This window comes from Mus musculus, chromosome 10, assembly GCF_000001635.26.
Source record: "Mus musculus strain C57BL/6J chromosome 10, GRCm38.p6 C57BL/6J".
In the NCBI taxonomy this organism is placed as follows: Eukaryota; Metazoa; Chordata; class Mammalia; order Rodentia; family Muridae; genus Mus; species Mus musculus.
Genome location: NC_000076.6, coordinates 42,658,522 through 42,677,926, shown reverse-complemented (window position 1 = coordinate 42,677,926; position 19,405 = coordinate 42,658,522).

Genomic DNA, 19,405 nt, shown 5'->3' with positions numbered 1-19,405 from the left:
AAAGTGCCACCATGTACCCCCATTGCCAGGTGTTTGTGGTGCTGGAGACCAAACCCAGGGCCTGGTGTGTGCTAAGCAAGCAAGCATTCTGTCAACCCAGAGACATGAGAGAGAGAGAGAGAGAGAGAGAGAGAGAGAGAGAACCATAATAACAAATCAAAAGAAAGCCTATTAATAAGTCATTGCAGTAGACACTGGAATAAAGCAAGAGGCCAGGATATAATGTGCTCAAGAGTAGGATGTGAGGGGTGGGGACATCCATGTAGAGACAGAGGTATGGGGAGGAGGTACGGGATGTGGATCAGTCGGAGAGTTGGGGGGGGTAATAAAATATGGAGTGTAAAATAATTAATTAATTAATTAAAAAGAGAAAGAAAGAAAAAAAAGAATAGGATAGGAAAAAAACCATTGTAGGGCCATCCAGCAAGATGGTTCAGCAGGTGTTGTGTTCATGGTTCCAGGGGGCTAGCATCCACAGCGGCAGGGGAGGCAGCAACAGGCTGGAGCAGGATACTGAGAACTCACATCTTAAACACTGAGCACAAGCTGAGAATGAATGGGAATTGTGGGAGTCTTTACATTCTCAGAGCCCACCTCCAGTGACACTGCATCAGGGCTGTACCTCCTAAACCTTGGCAAACAGTGCCCCAACGGGGGACCAAGTGTTCAAAGGTCTGAGACTCTGGAGTTATTATCATCATGTCCTGGTCTGAATGAGAATGCCACCATAGGCTCATATCTTTCTATGTCTACTCCCTAGTAACATACTGCTTACAGAAGATTTAGGAGGCATGGCCTTGTTGGAAGAGGTGTCATTGGGAGTCGGCTTTGAGGTTTTGAAAGCCCATGCCAGGCCCAGTGTCTTTGTCTGTGTGTGTGTGTGTGTATGTATGTATGTATGTATGTATGTATGTATGTATGTATGTATATATTTGTCTGATTGTCTATCACTCCCTCTCCGTCTCCCTGCCTATGGATCAGGCTGTAAAGCTCTCTGCTACTGTGTGCTTCCTGCCATGATGCAGTGGCCTAATTCTCTAAAACTGCAAACAAGCCCCCAGTCAAACGCTTTCTTCTATATGTTGCCTTGGTCGTGGTGTCTCCTCACAGCAATAGAACAGTGAGTAAGATACCCCTGAGTCGGGTAAAGATGCTTACTATCAACCCCAAGGACACAGTAGAAGAGACTTCCCAGGTTGTCCACTGACCTCCACAGGTATGCCTAGACACATACACAAAATTAAAGCAAATGGTTTGGAAAGAACAATAAATGTGTGTAGCAGGACTAAATCAAGCTTACAGGAGCCGCTGCAGTAGTATTTAGGGGGCATTATAAAGAAGCTGTCTGCTGGGCTTAGAGGTGAGTCAGAAACTTCTTCCAGGAGGAAGAGATCTTTGAGGTCTTACAGGGTGAGCAGGATTCCTTAGCAGCTTACAGCATCCTAGGAGAAAGTAGCAGCAGCTACTAGAAGAAAGGACTCTTGTCTTACGGCTGCAGCTGTGCGCTCTTGTTGCTTGAAACTGCTGTTGCTGCACTGATGGACCGCAGGGATGGAGCTAAACCTGAACCACCTGCCTAGGACTTTCTCAAATGCTTTCCCTTCAGCCTGTGGGCAACAAGAACTGTTAACAGAGTTACAGTGAGCGTTTTAGGTAGAGAACTCTAGCAACAATATGTAACTCCCCACCCCCTACATCATAAAACTGAGAGTGTGTCATTAAAGGAGAAGACAGAAACTGTATAAAAGACATTGAGGTATGTCTGGTGGGAAAGAGAGAGGTTTGACTAAAGAACTATGATCCAGGAAGAATGAGAACCAGTGGGTATTTTGGCCTGTATAGGTTAAGATAACCAGGCAGATGGTAGTGCCATGGTTAGGGACAGGGACACAGGGAAGGGAGAGCATTGGGAAGGACACAGAAGCTGTGAATCCAGCTGAAACTGGCCACTCAGGATGGTTGTGGTGGAGGTGCCCAGAGAGTATTTAAATCGCAGATGCAATGCCTGCCAAGGATTCAGAGTTAGGAGTCATGCAGGCTGGTTCTTGTCAACTTGACCCAAGCTAGAGTCACCTGAGAAAAGTGAACTTCAATTGAGAAAGTGCCTTGGTAAAATCAGCCCTTCGGCAAGCCTGTGGGGCATTTTCTTGGTTGATGATTGATGTGGGAGGGCCAGTCCTCTGTGGGACTTGGGAGCTGGGTCAGCAGGGACAGAAATCACTTGTGTGTCCTAGTTGTATGTCGTGGTTTGGCTTCTGTTGCTGTGATGAAACACCGTAACCAAGAGCAGCTTTGGGGAGGGAAGGGTTGGTTTGCCTTACACTCCCACATAGATCATGGAGGCAGGAACTCAAGTAGAGCCCATGGGAGGAGGATGCTTACTGGCGCCTTCCCAGGCTTGCTCAGACCTTTTACACAAAGGACCACTAGCCCTGCCCACAGTGTACTGGGCCCTCCCACATCAGCCATCCAACCAAGAAAATGTCCCACAGCCCAATCTAATGAAAGCAATTCCTCAACGGAGGTTTCTTTCTCCCTAGGTGACTTCAGTTTGAATCAAGTTGACAAAAATTAGCCAATATACTGTACAGATGTGAGGACCGGAGTTCATACTCTCGGAAGCCATGTAAAAGTTGTGTGGGCTGGCAGCCTACCTGAAAGGAACAGGAAATACCCAGAGAAAGCCAGCAGCTAGCCAGACCAGCTGAGACTCTCTGTTCAGCAAGGGTCACTGTCTCAATATATGAAGAGGAGAGCCATCAGAAAAACACCTCACATCACCTCAGGCTTTACATCAGCATGCACCCACATGTACACATGCACACACACATGCACCCGCACACATACATGCACATACACACACATATGCACACACATGTACACATATACATACACATGCACACACACACATAACACGCACCCACACATACACATGCACACACATAACACACACCCACACATACACATGCACACACATAACACACCCACACATACACATATACCCATATGTACACATGCACCACACATAACATCACATGCACCCATACAAATGCAAACATGCACACATATATGCATGCACACCACACGTACATCAAGAGACTAAGATTAATTGGTGCTTATCAGAAATTATTTTATTTCTAATGAGCTTATACCATAAGTGAATGTATAAGTAAGATCACAAGAGAGGTCGTGAATGGAAACCAAGTAATAGAAAGTAGAGCCACTGCCTAACTTCTGGTCATCTCTAGCCTCTTGCCTGCACTGATATACTGTCAAATGCTAGCAAACGGGAAAGGCGAGAAGCCCACGTGGTCCTCTGGCTTCCATTTAGTACAACAAATGCCCGCAATAAGTCAACTTACACAGAGAAAAGTTTCATTTGGACTCATAACTGGAGGTGTCAGTTTCAGGTTAACTGGCCCCGCATGTTGGGCTTGTGTGAGCCAGCACACCATGCTGAGGAGCCTGGAACAGAGCAAAGCCATTTACCTCATAGGAAAGAAGGGGGTCCTGGGTCACACCTCCTAGGACACACCCCCAAGACCCCACACACTGAGAAGTACCCCCACCTCCCAATAATGTTGAACATTAGGCTTTTAACACGTGAACCTTTAGAGGAGACTCTACTGTTCGGATGGTGAATGAAAGAACAAGTCTGGATAGATAGCCAGCTAACAGCAAGTATTAGTCTTCCAGAGGACCCAGGTTTGGTTTCCAGCACAACTGCCTGTGACTGTAGCTCAAGGGAATCTAACACCTTAGGCCTCTGTGAGCAACACACACACACACACACACACACACAATTTAAAAAATAAATACATTTCAAAACCAAAAAGTTCAAATCTAAAATCTTCTCTGTTGGGAGCGTCCCTGTTTGAATGTTAACTGCCTTGTCAGCCATAAGTGCTTACTTACAAAGTCTTGGCCTTATGGAAAAGTACTAGCTTAGTTGAGATTTCTGTGGGAAAAGTTGAGGCCTCTGTAGGAAAGTACTACCCCCAGTTAAGAACAAATAGCTATAGATCTTGTGGACAGGTACCTAGCAACCCACTCTGTTCTGTTCCTCCTGCTGAACTTTTTACCTAGCCAATATCCTGCTTTTGGGAACAGGTGCGTTCCTCCAGATACAAAGCGATTCTGTGTCATCCCCCTCCCTATACTCTGCTTCTGTGAGCATAAAACCTGCCAGGGAACAATAAAAATGTGACAGCTTGATCAATCAGACTTGCTGTCCGTCCTTGTGTTTCTTGTCCATCATTCTCTCCACAGGTGGTTCCTCAGACCCTGTTCGACTGTCGACTGTCCCGCGGGCCGGGACACTTCTCTATAGAAATAAAAAGAGAAGTTACATACTCCCAAGATATTCCTTTCTGGGTGGAGAGCAGGTCAAAGGGGGAAACCTGCAGTCCTAGATCTCCACGTCCAACATTTGGGAAAATGCGGTGGCAGGAATCAGGCTCCAGTGGGTTTGGGTGGTCTTCACAGGCTGTAGTCCACATGGCCTCTCTCTTAGGCTTGTCTTCCCTTGGCAGACATTCCACATTCCTGGCATCTCTAACTTCCTCCAGGTGACTGGATGTCTACAGCCAGGATATGTCCAACAGCCCTGGGTGGACCACACCAAGATCTGGCACTGTTGTGCCCAGATTGCAAAAACCCCAAAGAGACCACCAGGAACCACAACTCCAATTCAAGCACATGAGAGTCTATTCAAACTCAAGCTTGGGGCACAAACCTTCGTGATGCAACAGGATAGGAGAGTGTCCCCCAGGTCTAGGTGTTTATAAAGGGAAAACACACACACACACAAGCAAGGGTTTCCAAGCTTTGGCGTTACATGAGAGGCTAAAGGCCTTTAAGCTAATTGGTTTACAGCACCTGGTTAAACCACATACATAAAAAGAAGCACTTTGACCTGAGAAAGACTTATGTTTTCGTAGCCTACTCTGTGGTTATCAGGCAGCTGCAACTGCTGTGTCTATTTTGCTACTGCCAGGGACATTTTATGATTTTTCTCAGACATCAAGGGTGGGGGCCATGCCTCTCTAAGGGCAAGTTAACTCAGAGTAGAGTCTTAGAAGCAAAATGGAGTTGATTCTGCCACCCCAGTCTCTTCAGCACTGTGCAGGCTGTACCACAATAGCACCTGGTTGCCTTGCCAAATGCACATAGCCAAAGACAGACCCAGGACTGTCTGATAAGCAGGGCTTTCTGTGGCTCTGGGTCAAAAGACTCATCCCCAAAGAGTCTGAAGCAAGTTTTCATTTCTTCATCTCTGGGCCTGCCTGAATGAGGTCTGGCCAATTGCTGGGATAGCCTGAAGATCTTTTTCCTTTTGTCCCAGTGAAACAGAATTAGCTTCTTTTTGACAATGTGAATCTCTTTAGCAACGCACACTCCTCGGTAGCATCTGTAAACCTGCCCTATTGCAGGCCTAACTGCAAATTTTCTTCTACATTTTTCTACCCTGCTCCTCTGTAATCCTGGTCCTCAGTATATATTTGGCTGAGAGAAGCTGGTAATATTCTGCTGCCTAAATGCTGCCTCCTCCTGAATTTCCCAGGTAAACTAATGCATCAACTTTAGGCTCAATCTTCCACAAAGTACCAGGGCATGGATGAAATACGTCCAAATTCTTTGCCATGGTGTTAAATGTATTAGAAATCAGAGCTGTGGGAAGGGAGGGGGTGGAGGTGGGGTTGGAGGGAGGAGCAGAAATGAGCTTTATCAGGAGAGCATCTCATGACCACAGGAGGGGAACATGGTTGGGCCCTGAGGCAGGTGAGCATTAGGAGAGACATGCATCACATCAGAGGTGGCAGCAGGGCCTTAAAGGGAGGAGGGGTGTTCCTTTAAAACACACAGAGGAGCTCCTTTCCAAAAGAGAGAGATGGCCACTGTGTTGGATGTGGAGGGACCGTAGTGAGAAGGAGCCTTCAGAAAACACTCCAAACAGATGAGTGCACCCTGGCTTTTCTAAATCCAGGGGTGCTGGTGGGAAGTCTCACACTGTGTGACTTAGTCTGGTTCAGTCTAATGGCCGCTTCTCTGTAGCAATGTTCTACATCTGTTACTGTAACAAATATGCAAGACACACCAGCTCATATTGAGAAGGCTTGTTCTGGCTTATCACCAGGGAGCTTTCAGACCACCGAGAGACCCCATTGCTTTGGAGATTGTGGCAGCTGCAGCTCATCCCGACATGGTGTGCACAGCCAAGTTTCTTTTTCTCCATGCCCATGCTGAATTTGTGAGTTATAAATGTATTAATGCTATAGTATCGATTTTTCCTTGGGGCATAACATGACTACCATCTTGGATTAGACAGTGGCTCTGTAGCCATGGCAACTAGTCCAGCTAAACAGTGTAGTGATAGCTAGGCCTGTGGGGATGGTAATGGAGCTAGTGATGCTCTCTAATAGAAGGACGGAGGGTTGGGTCACAGGGCCCCATATTGTGAGTCCAGCATTACTCCTAATTGCTCTTTCTCTAAACCCCGCTACTGCAAGTGATATTGGGGGATGTCAGAGTTTCCAGGAAGCAAACTTTAAGTAAAAGTGGGGTTCTGTGACACAACTTCTCTTGGGTTGTCATCTGTGATGTTGCCGCAGACTATTCCCTTTTTGGGTCTCCTATCTGTGTGGAACGGGTCTCTGGTGGCAAGTGGGCGAAGGAGTCAGCGAATGACAAACAGAAGAGACACGAGAGAGTGTGTAGAATCTGAGTGTATTTTCACAAAGTGAACACCAGTCTTATATAATACAGAAAACAAAGGGGTAGAATGTCACGGCAGGCAAAATACATTGAAGTTATCTGACACAAAACAGAGGAATGACTTCAAAAGGACTTACAAGAACCAGGTAATATTTACAGTAAAGATAAAACAGCCCTGCCTAGGGTCAGCTAATGACAGGTAAGGATTTCACACCCTAGTCACAATTTGTGCTACTCCTTTGAGCCTTGTGAAAGCTAGCACTAGGGGGTTCTGCTCTAGCAGACCTTCTCATGAATAATGCAATACCACAAACCCCCTATTTCCTAGGCCTTGATAAATTCTTGCATGAGTATAACTTGGCTGTTCTTTAAAGTATCTGTGGGGAATCTCTATTTGTCAGAAGAATTCACCAACTTGCTTCTAATATGCAATGTAGCCTGCTATACCTGGCTGTAGTGAAGATTCAGGGGGATTCCCTAACTCTTTCATGGTAAACCCACCTATTAGCTAGGCCATTGTGTATTCCCTTGTTTGGGTGAGACTGGCTACTGTCCTAAGTAATCACTCTGCAGACTAGCCCTGAGCTATTCCAGCTCTGTTCTTTGTAATGCCTAATTAGTTTCACCATCTCTACTAGAAGTAAATTTGAATGTTACTGAATAGATAACCTTCTCACTGAATTCCAAGCTCATCAGCTTCAAGGATTTTCTAGGACATTGGAACACTGGTGGAGGCTCACCTATGTCAGAATTCAATCTTTAAAGGCACTTATAATAAAACAATACTGAAAGAGAGCACGTGCATCCATAAACCAGACTAACATGGGGATAGGGTATGAGTATACGGGTTATGAGAATGCCAAGGTTCCAGGAGGTTGAGTTTCCTTGAAACTCTGCCTCATGAGTGCTTCCAGGCCTCTCAGCCTGTCAAGCATACTTCACTGGAGTGGACGTAGCAGTGATGGTGTGGAACTTTGTGGTCACCCACATGTCTGAAGTTAATCCCTCACCCAGGCTTTGTAACTAAGCCCAGTGTGGTGGTTTGAATGAGAACAGCCCTCACAGGTTCATGTATTTGAATGACTCATCTCTAGTTAGTGGAAGAATTAGGTGTGTCACTGGGAGTGGATATTGAGGTTTGAAAAACGCACACCAGGCCCTGCCTCTCTGCCTTGGGTCCTCTCTTGTGCCTGTGGATCACATTTAAGCTCTCAGCTACTGTAGCACCATGCCTGTCTGCCGCCATGCTCCCCACCACGAAGGTCATGGACTCCCCTCTGAAAATGTAAAGCAAACCCCAATTAAAGGCTTTCTTTGATAAGATTTCCTTGGTCATGGTGTCACCTCACAGCAATAGAACAGTAGCTAAGACACCCAGTAAACTCACTGAACCACCAAGTTGGACTTGGTTGGAATCATTACTTGGCTCTGATGTTGGGGCCCTATCTGGAGTGAATAGACATTTGTTTAGTTTCCCTAGGGAAAGGTAAGAGTTAATAAACATTTGGCACATTTGTATTTGTATATGAGAGCCCTGTTTGAAAATGAGATCATGTAATTCCCACTAAAATGTTGAATGAGAGGCCAGGCAACGACAGAGGATGAGCAGGAGGCAGAGGTGATCAGGCTCAGGTACTGAAAGTATAACAAAGTAAAAACAAAATTCTAGACCTTTAGGCCCAGGCTTGGAAATGTGGCCTTTGTAAAGGTATGCTAATCATAAAACAGATAGCGACATTCCTCTATCCACCCGCTTCCTAGGTTCAAAGAGTGCTCATTCAAAGAAAGTCACCTTGACCATTGCTGGAACCCGCTATGCAAATGTGCTTTTGTTAGGGGCTCTTAGAAACTGTTTTGAGAAATAACCCTCACAATTACCAGGTATTCCTCATGACTCTTGTAACTTTGCACTTCCTTGTAACTCTTAACTGGTATTTTTGGTATTTTCCAACAACGCCCTTCCCACCTCCTTGAGTTGTGGTTTCTTCCTTTAAATACCCCCTTACTCAGCTACTCGGGGCGCCATGGTCCTCTACCCCTGCGTGGTGTATGACCGTGGGCCCGAGAGCGCTCTTGAATAAAAATCCTCTTGCAGTTTGCAGCAAGACCGTTTCTTGTGGGTGATTTTGGGGTGTCGCCTCTTCTGAGTCAGAACGTGGGGGAGTCCTCACGTTGTGGGTCTTTCATTTGGTGCATTGGCCGGGAAACGCCACCACCCCTCACACCCGAGAATCACCTCGTGCCTTGGTTTTCAGGTTTCAAGATCGTGGGTTCGAGTCCCACCTCGTGCTTTGGTTTCAGGGTTATGAGATCGTGGGTTCGAGTCCCACCTCGTGCCTTGATTTTACATCTGGCAGAGTGAGGAACGAGTGTGCTTCTCTGGTTTTAATCATCTAGGTAGAAGTGTACGACAGTGTTTTTAGACGATGGAGTGATGGGGTATTCTGAAATGCACGCTGTCTGTATTTGCAGCTGTCCTTTTGGGCCGTAAGGACTGAAGGACTGGTCGGCAGACATGCTAGGAGGACCATAGGCTGCCACCCTGGGGGACGCCCTGGGAAGTAAGGAGAACCAGGGACTCCTGGCTGTCTCCAGAGATCGGTCAGAGGGACTGAGTTCTGTTGAAACGGAAGCTTCCCCCTCCAACATCGTCTAATTCTTTTGCCTGCTTGTGGAGGACAAGAAAGGGTCGAGTGTGTCTGGATCTGTTGGTTTCTGTTTTGTGTGTTTTTGTGTATGTGTTTAGAGCTATGTGAAAATCTAGAGAAACAAAGGTAATTCTCATAGGTGCTTTATACCCTGACTAGAGATAGTTTACACCCGAGATGTGAGAGAATGGGTTTTGAGAAAAGCAGTACTCTCCGACTATCTGGGGATAATTTGGTAATAAAATAAAATAAAATAAGATAAACAGTATCAATTGGTCTTTGGAGCCCTGCATCTGTAGTTAGGAATCTAGTGTGGCTGGAGAAGCCCTGCTAGGCGCTGATTATAAACGCTGCTCTTATAGGGACCAACAGCTTCTCAAGTTCTATGGTAAGGGAACAGATGGCTGTTTTTCCTACAAAAATCTCTGTGCTTGTGATTATTGGATTCATCAGGTGACAAAGTGCTCCTCTCTTGAAATTACAGCTAGAAAAATTAAGAATTTTGTTTGGTTTAAATGAGCAAATGTATACGGCCATTTCATTTTTGTTTCTAAATAGTTTCAAAAGTATAAATATGTTTTATAAAACATATAACATGTCTTGGTTATAAATTAGTGGCTCATAAGTTATTGGTTATGATTAAAAATTTGTAACATTGGTAACAAAAAGTTGACTTAAAACTGGTAACTCTGGGTTAGAGTAATTTAGAACTACAACATGCAGCATGAGACAACCCATGGGAACAGTTGGTCTCTAAAGATACGCCTGAATTGGGTAATTTTCTATGTAATTCTTATCCTAGAAACCCGATTTATAAAAGATAAGATTTAGGGTTGTGTCTTTTTGAGATATTGGTGGCTACACCTTCTTGTGTTTGTGTGCAGGAACAGGCAGCCAAAATTTGTAGCAAGTAATGTTTTTAGAGTTCATTTTTAAAGAAAATAGATTGTTTACACTGTTAAATTGGGTTTTGCTTCTCAAAATTGTGGTTGTACTCACGTGTTACAAGAGAAATTAAAGGCTTCTCTCGAATCGGAGCCACCAGCTAAACCAATCGGCTCCTCCAAAATCTATAAAGCCTCCTGAGTGGTCTAGTCCACAACCTTCCCCTTATCCACAGCCTCGACCCCCGCCGATGGGAAACCCTGAACTCCTCAGGGTGGCAGGAGGAGGACCGCTTCGGGTACATGAAGCGCAGAGCACAGAGTCTGGGCAGACTCTGGTGGATCCGCCCAAACTTTAACCCTTCATTACTGGTCATTTTCCTCTGCTGGTATTTATAACTGGAAAACTAACCACCCCCTTTCTCAAGATCCCCAACGCCTCACAGGGTTGGTAGAGTTCCTTATGTTCTCTCATCAGCCTACTTGAGATGATTGTCAACAGCTGTTGCAGATGCTCTTAACAACCAAAGAGCGAGAGAAAATTCTGTTAGAAGCTAGAAAAATAGCCCAGGAGCCAACGGGTGGTCTACACAGCTACAAAATGAGATCGACGTGAGATTCCCTTTGACTCGCCTCAGTTGGGACTGCAACATGGCTGAAGGTAGGGAGAGCTTAAAAATCTACCGCCAGGCTCCGGTCTCCAAGGTGCCTCAAAACGGGCCCACTAATTTGGCTAAGGTAAGAGGTAATGCAGGGGCCAATCGAACCTCCCTCAATGTTCCTTGAAAGGCTTATGGAAGCCTTCAGGCGGTTCACTCCCTTTGATCTTACCTCAGAAGCCCAGAAGGCCTCAGTGGCCATGGCCTTTCATAAGGCAGTCAGCTCCAAATATCAAAAAGAAACTTCAGAGATTAGAAGGTGTATTACAAGAGGGAGACAGTTACTCGATCTAGTGAAAGAGGCAGAGAAAGTGTGTGTGTGTGTGAGAGAGAGAGAGGCGGGAGACAAAAGAAAGAGAAAACAGGAGAGATCATAGACAAGAGAAAAATTTGACTAAAATCTTGGCCGCAGTGATAGGAGAAAAAGAAAAAGACAGGATCTAGACAGGAAACCTGGGTAACTGAAGACCAAGCCTCAGCTAAAGAGGCTCAGCTGTGCCAGACTCAAGTTATCTATTTGAGATACACCCTTTGAGGTGGAAAACAGTGGCTAAAAGAAGCCAGAAAAAGACTGTAACTACACCAAGGCAAGTAAGAGAATTCTTGGGTACTGCTGGCTTCTACAGACTCTAGATACCTGGGTTGGCGACCTTAGCTGCCCTGTTGTACCCCCTAACCAAGGAAGGAGAGGTGTTTTGTGGACCCCATATCACCAGAAAAAACTGATGGCCAGCCTTTGCCTGACCTAACCAAGCCTTTCACTCTTTATGTAAAAGAGAGAGCAGGGGTCACCAGAGGAGTCCTTACGAAGACTTTGGGACTTTAAAAAAGGCCAGTGGCTTACCTATCCAAGAAGCTACACCCTGTTGCCAGTGGGTAGTTTTCTTGCCTGGAAACTATTGCTGCCATAACACTGCTTGTCAAGGATGCTGATAAGCTCACTCTGGGACAGCAAATAGCTGTGGTGGCACCTCAATGCTCTTGAAAGCATCATCCAAAAGCCCCCTGACTGATGGATGACGACCAACGATCCTGCGACACATTATCAGAGCTTTTTTGTTGACTGAACGAGTGACCTTCGCTTCATTCCACCTGCTGTCCCACTGCGTGAGACTGCACCTACTCATCACTGCGCTGACATTCTGGCAGAAGAAATGATCTGAAGGATCAGATCAGCCTTGGCCTGAGAGTAGTAGCCTCATGCTTAAAGGTAAGCAGAAGGCGGGGACTTGTGACTTTAAGAAAAGTCTACACTGACATCAGGTATGCTTTTGCCACTGTACGGAGCAATATACAGACAAAGAGGGCTGTTGACATCTGCAGAGAAAGACCTAAGATGCTAAAGAAAATCAGATGGCAGATCTAACAGCCAAACAGGTGGCTCAAGGAGCAATGATCCTGGCAGTCAGGGAACCTAAAGATTATTATGACATCAGAGAGACCAGCTTTAGATACACCCCTGAGCACTATCAAGTTATGGACAGTATTTGACTTGGCCTGGGGGCCAAGAAATTCAAAGGTGTGGTTAGGTCCTTTGACTACTATGTTACAGGACTCTCTGACTTGGCAGAAGAAATAGTCAAAAGCTGCAAGGCCTGTGCTATGATGAGGTAGAATTTCTAAAAGAAATCTTCCGGGGTGGGGGGTGGGGGGGGGACTTTTGGGATAGCATTGGAAATGTAATTGAAGAAAATACGTAATAAAAAGAAAAAAAAAAAAAAAGAAATCTTCCCAAGGTAATGGACCTGCCTTTGTTGCCCAGGTAAATCAGGGACTGACCAAGATATTAGAGATCGGTTAGAAGTTACATTGTACATGCAGGCCCCAAAGCTCAGGACAGGTAGAGAGAATAAATAGAACCATTAAGAGACCCTTACCAAATTGACAGCGGAGACTGGCGCTAATGATTAGATAGCTCTCCTACCCTTTATGCTCTTCAGGGATAGAAACACCCCTGGACAGTTTAGACTAACCCCCCCTATAAATTACTCTACAGGGGGCCCCCTCCACTGGTAAAAATAGCCTCTGTACATAGTGCTGACATGCTGCTTTCCCAGCCTTTGTTCTCGAGACTCAAGGTGCTCGAGTGGGTGAGACAGCGAGCAAAGAAGCAGCTCCAGAAGGCCTACTCAAGAGAAGAAGACCTGCTACATTAGACGTCTCCACGCAGAAAACCTTGAGACTCCGGTGGAAAGGCCCTTATCTTGTACTCTTGACCACCCTACTTTCTACCTTTATGGGACCCCTTTTGATTTTGCTTCTGCTTTTAATTATAGGTCCATGTGTGTTAAATAGACAAGTCACCTTTATTAAGACAAGAATACACCCTGTGTGGTGTATGACCGTGGGCCCGAGAGCGCTCTTGAATAAAAATCCTCTTGCAGTTTGCAGCAAGACCGTTTCTTGTGGGTGATTTTGGGGTGTTGCCTCTCCTGAGTCAGAACGTGGGGGAGTCCTCATGTTGTGGGTCTTTCAGTACCAAGTCTGTCTAGTCTCCCGAGTGGTGGCCTTCATGCCTGTGCTCGTTCAAACCCAAGTTGATCATGCTGCTCTTCAGCTTCTGACCACCCCTGCCTACAAACTCACTCAGAGTTGAAGGCAAAGGCTTTACTGCATCTTAGAAGAATCTGTATATATTAAAGGCATCTATACTTATATTTACCACATCTTAGGAGACGTTGTATATTAAAGGCAAAGGCTTTACCGCCTTAGGTGACTCTGTGTACCCGCCATCTCTGTCATCCTCCTTTCCATTTTCTTTTTCTCCATAGCACTTTGAATCATATAAAGCCTCATACACCTTTGTCTCTTCCCCTCGAAGCAAAGCCCGTGATGCGTACTTCCTGTCAGTATGCAGGACAGTGTTTGGCACTGGATGATGCTCAGCAGCTATTGAAAGTGTATCTCATCTAAACCAAGTTTCAAAAGGAAATAGAGTGTGCTGGTTTGATGAGAAATGCTGCCCCCCCTCCCCTTGAGGCTCAAGCATTTGAATACTCAGTCCCCATCTGACGGTATTAGACTCTTGCTGGAGGAAGCATATCACCGGGGGAAACTCGCTAAGTATATAACCTCACCCGATTCTGGCTTGTTCTGTCTGCTTTGTGCTTGCTGTTGAACATGTGATCTTTCAGCCTCCTGCTTCCACTGCCTGCTGCCCTGCCTCCCTCTCACTACAGATTCTCCTGCTGGAGCCATAAATCCCAAGTGAACTTTTTCTTCTCTAAGTTGCTTTGCTCATGGTATTTTATTAGAGCAACAATAAAAGTAAGTAATACATATGCCCAGGCATGACAGTGTACATCTATAATCCCAACCTCTGTCAGCAGCGACAGAAGGATCTCAACTTTTAAGATATCCTGAAATACAATGTGAATTTCAGGTCAGCCTGAGCTACAACAGAGAGAAAGTCTGCAGAGAGGGAGACAAAGAAGGAAAGGGCATGGAATACTTGTGGGTACTAAAAAGTCAAGTTACTAGGCAAATACAGTAAGATTAGCAGGCATCCCGAGTGCCTGCTTGAGACTGGTGAGCACAGCCTTAAGTCACTGGAATAATTGTGTGTCTTCTTTATCCCATTCAGTTGTGTAGTTAAAAGCACAGAGTGTCATTAGACATGGCTGCCACTCTAAGATGTCGGTCCCTCTGAAATGTGACAATGTGGAGATATCAGGCCACACTCCTGCTGCCTTCTCCCTCTGGGGCAGAGTTATAAAGTCCTGCCATGTTGGGACCTTACAGCCCTTTCTCCCTCAAAACTGCAAGTGAGATTTATAGTTCTGCCCAGTACCCAGCCATGTGTGGAGTCATGTAGACTAAACCAGACTGAATCATATGGTATGAACTTCCCACTAGCTTCCAGACACGTAGAAAAGCCAGAACATCCTCTTTGTTAGCGGTGTTTTCCTGAAGGCTCCTTCTCCTTCGGGTCCCCTCCATATCCAACATGGTAGCTATCTCTCCTGCTCTTCTACTTTAAGCACTCTCAGTTGATGGAGCTGCCCTCTGTGTTTTAAAGGGAAGCCCCTCTTCCCTTTAAGGCCCTGCTGCTGCCTATGATGGGATGCTTGTCTCTCCTAATGCTCTCCCACCTCAAGGCCCGACCATGTTCCCCTCCTATGGTCATGACTCTCCTGATAAGACTCATTTCTGAAAAGTAAATATTCTCGGCTTCTTTCTCCATGATCCAGCCGGATCTGCCTCTAGTCAGACAACATCACTGTTATTGCGATCACTGTGCAGCGTGATGAAGGAACATCATGAAGCTTGTGTGCCTCTTCACGCGACACAGTTCTCAGCCCCTTTCCACTTTCCCTGACCATGCATGTTAGTCAGCGTTTCATACATGCAACAAGATGCCCAGTACATTCAACTTGAAAGGTGGGAACATTTCTTTTGGCTCTTAGTTTCTGTTGTGGTTTGAGTAAGAGTGCACCCCATAGGCTTGACCATTTGAAGGCTTAGTCACCAGGTTATAGAACTTATTGTAAGGATTAGAAAGATTAGGAGGTGTGGCCTTCTTGAAGTAGGTGTGGCCTTGTTGGGGTGGGTGTGGCCTTGTTGGAGTAGGTACAGACTTATTGGAAAGTGTGTCACTGGGGGTTGGCTTTGCCTTTCCAAACACCTATGCCAGACCCAGTCTCTCTCAACTTGCTGTCAGAAGCTAGCTCTCAATTTGTGCCTATGGATCAAGATGTAAGTACTCAGCTACTGCAGCCCCATGCCTGCCTGCCTGCTGCCATGTTCCCCACATGATGATAATGGACAAATTCCCTGAAACTGTAAGCAAGCCTCTAATTAAATGTTTCTTTGGTCACGGTGTCTCATCACTGCAATAGAACAGTGACTAAGACAGAGTTGGTGCTAGGGCCTGGGGTATGGCTCTGACAGGCCTGACACTTGGCAGAATGTGGACTTGGGACTTTGACTAGAAAAGTGATTGGATGCCTTAAGCAGTGCTTAATGGCCCATCCCAGTAGGAGCACGTGACAGTGTTGGAGGTGACTTGAGCCATGGGAGCCCTGCTCAAGAAGTCTCAGAAGGGAAGAATGTTAGTAAGTGGCCTACTTAGTAATGTTAGTAAGAGACAGCTCTTATGGTATTTTCTCTGAGTGTACCTGCCTTTTGCCTTTGTCCTAAAGATCTGCGTGAAGCTAAGCTGAGTTTTGGATTAATGACACTGGCAGAGATTTCATAACATTGACTGTGCCATTCAGTTATTGGTAATCACTTATGAATATTGAAAAGGAACACCAGGAAAGATAATGGAGCTAAGTACAGTGCTCACAAGATAAAAAGTTTAAAGAAAAGTTTTCTGCAAAATGGAATAAAGGTAGTGCTGACTTCAGGGCAAGACCCTACCCAGGGAAGCATCCAATTTATAAAAAGGAGCACAGAACAGCATAAGGGTGGAGGAGACCATTAGCAACAGAAGTTGATGTAACTGTCAGTGAACAAGGAGACCGTATTTCAGTCCCACCAAACAATAGAACTTGGTGGCTTCAGCCACGTGGTTCTGGCTTTGGAGTTAAGAATACTAGAAAAGGGCTGTGGAATCTTCAGCTAAGGGAAGCCACTGAGGCCAGGTATGTATCAGGGGTGTCCCTGCATGGAGGCTTCAAGGGGCATTACAGGCAGCTGTGAAGGTGAAGGCTGGGTTGTGGTGGAAACCCCCAAGATTTTGGTCTTAGAATACCAACAAGGAGAACTGCAGACCGGCATGGAACCAACCCAAGAGAGAGAAGAGTGTTTCAGTCAATAAAGAGGAAGAGATGTGATGAGCACTTTGACCTCAGACCTGGCGATACAAAATGTGGAGTCTGTCCCGCTGGTTTGGACTTGCTTTTGTCCAGTATTTCCTCACTGTACCCCATTTCCTCCCTTTTGGAATGTGTGGTGAATGTAGTAGAAAAAAAGGGCTTTTAGACATGTAAAAATAGCTTAATCAGGAACCCCACTACCTCCAAGACTCCATCTGATCATCAGAAGCCAGCGATATCACTTACCCAAGATAACCAGACACAGTCCTAGAACCCCACGATGCCCACTGTGTGGGACATAAGCAGACACCAAGAGCAATGCTTTGTGCACCACCTCGCTCAGCCTTACAGCTGGAGAGTCTTCCCCCAAGATCCTGACCCTTGATCACAGACTACTGTTAGACACTGAACCCTACCTTTGGCTAAGACTCACCACACAGGTGAGCAACCTTAGGGAGATAGACTCAGGACTGTAGTTAGAAACTCAGAGTGTAAACTTTGTGTGATGACCCTCGGCATGATAAAGTACAAACTTGTGTTATATCAAGACTTTTGTTATACTTACTTCCTTGCTCACAACCAAATGGTAATATATATTATGTACCATTCATTGTATGTTAGAAGTGAATGATCTGCTTTTTTATTTTGATGTTACAGAGATTTACAGTTAAAATTGCCATGAACCTCTGAAGAGACTTTGGACTTTTTTTTTTTAAAGATTTATTTATTATATGTAAGTACACTGTAGCTGTCTTCAGACACTCCAGAAGAGGGAGTGTCAGATCTTGTTACAGATGGTTGTGAGCCACCATGTGGTTGCTGGGATTTGAACTCCTGACCTTCGGAAGAGCAGTTGGGTGCTCTTACCCACTAAGCCATCTCACCAGCTCGACTTTGGACTTTTAAATAGTACTGAGACTGTGATAGACTATGGGGACTTTCGAAGTTGTACTGAATGCATTTTTGCAGTATGATATGGCTCCAAGCCTATAGAGGTCATGGAGTAGCATGCAGGCTTAGATTTTCCAAAATCCTACTTTAACAGGTGTTCTTAAATGCTTTAACCTCCCTTCTACCCCACCACCCAGAGGTAGTGGAAAAGAAAGGTTATTAGGACATGGGAGAAGTAGACCTGTTTAGAAATAGTTCTTTGGGGGTGATTCTAGTCTTCATTGTCAGGATATCAGCAGTTCAGTCTAATAGCAAATCACCAACCATGAATCAGAAGCTGCAATCCAGTCCAATCAGCAGATAACACACACACACACACACACACACACACACACACACACACACATACACGCAGCAGCAGCAGCAGCAGCAGTTCAGACCACTTGGCAGACACCATACACGAATCAGCAGCAGCTTGATCCAGAATAAATCTCGAGGCTCTGCCAGCTCATGAGTTTGTGGAAGCAGCAAGAAGCCACTGGAATATCACAGTTCTTTGGTGAGTTACTTTCTAGGAAGTTACAACAAGCAAAGATCAACAATGTGGTGCAAGACCAACCAGTGCCAGAGCATCATCCGCGGAGAGTAGTGAAACGGTGCGAAGGCGAACCAAAGCACAAGCCTTGTCCACCGTTTGTGGTCATATTTATATTCTTTCCAGACAGCACGTGTCCTCTCACTTGTCTGCTTCAGCAAAAACATTCTTTCACCTGTCTGCCCCAGCAAAACATCACTATGACCTAACTGAGTCTACAAAGAAACGAGAAATTTCCACTTCAGTAACATATGGATAGGGACTGGAGAGATTGCTCAGTGGTTAGGAGCACTGACTGCTCTTTCAGAGGTCCTGAGTTCAATTCCCAACAACCACATGGTGGCTCACAACCATCTGTGATGGGATCTGATGCTCTCTTCTGGTGTGTCTGAAGATAGCTTCAGTGTGCTCATATAAATAAAATAAATAAGAAATAAATAAAATAAATAAAAATAAAATAGAAAACTTAAAAAAAATGCTCCGCAGGGGCTCATTTGTTTGAATGTTTAATCATCAGGGAGTGAAACTCTTTGAAAGGATTAGGAGGTGTGGTCTTGTTGGAGAAGGCATGGATTTGTTGTGGGCAGCCACACTGGGGGTGGGCTTTGAGGCTCAAAAGCCTATGCCAGGCCCAGTCTCTCTCCTCCCTCTCCCTTCCCCCTCTCCCTCCCTCTCCCTTCCCCCTCTCCCTCCCTCTTACTTCCTCTCCCTCCCTGTCCCTCTCTCTCTCATCTTGCTGATTGGGATGTAGTGCTCAGCTACTGCTCCAGCCCCATGGGTGCTGCCATGTTCCCTTCCATGGCTATAACAGACTAAGCCTCTGAAACTGTAAGCCAGCCTCCAGTTAAATGCTGCCTTGGTTGTGGTGTCCCTTCACAGCAATAGAAAGGTGACTGACAGTGTCAGAGACTTCCAGCTCCCAGTTGTTTGGCCTCATTGCCTTGGGCAGTGCATCATGAGCGGCTAGAGCTTGATGTCCCATTTTCTCTTCAGAAGCACAGCCCTGATAACTAACCTCCTTCTGGCTGTCCTCGCACCCTAAAGGCATCTCCAGCTTAGACAGAGGTCAACACTTTCTGTACCAGGGCCTTAGGCCTTCAACGATTCAAACTCTATCACTCTAGAGTGTCACCTGCAATCCCTATTTCCTTAGCATCTTTCTTTATTATCCCTTTAACCACTGTGTCTGAACAAAGTTTGTGCTCTGCCAGCCTTGCTTCCACTGTGCTTTGTGGTCTCTGAAGACTCCATGGAT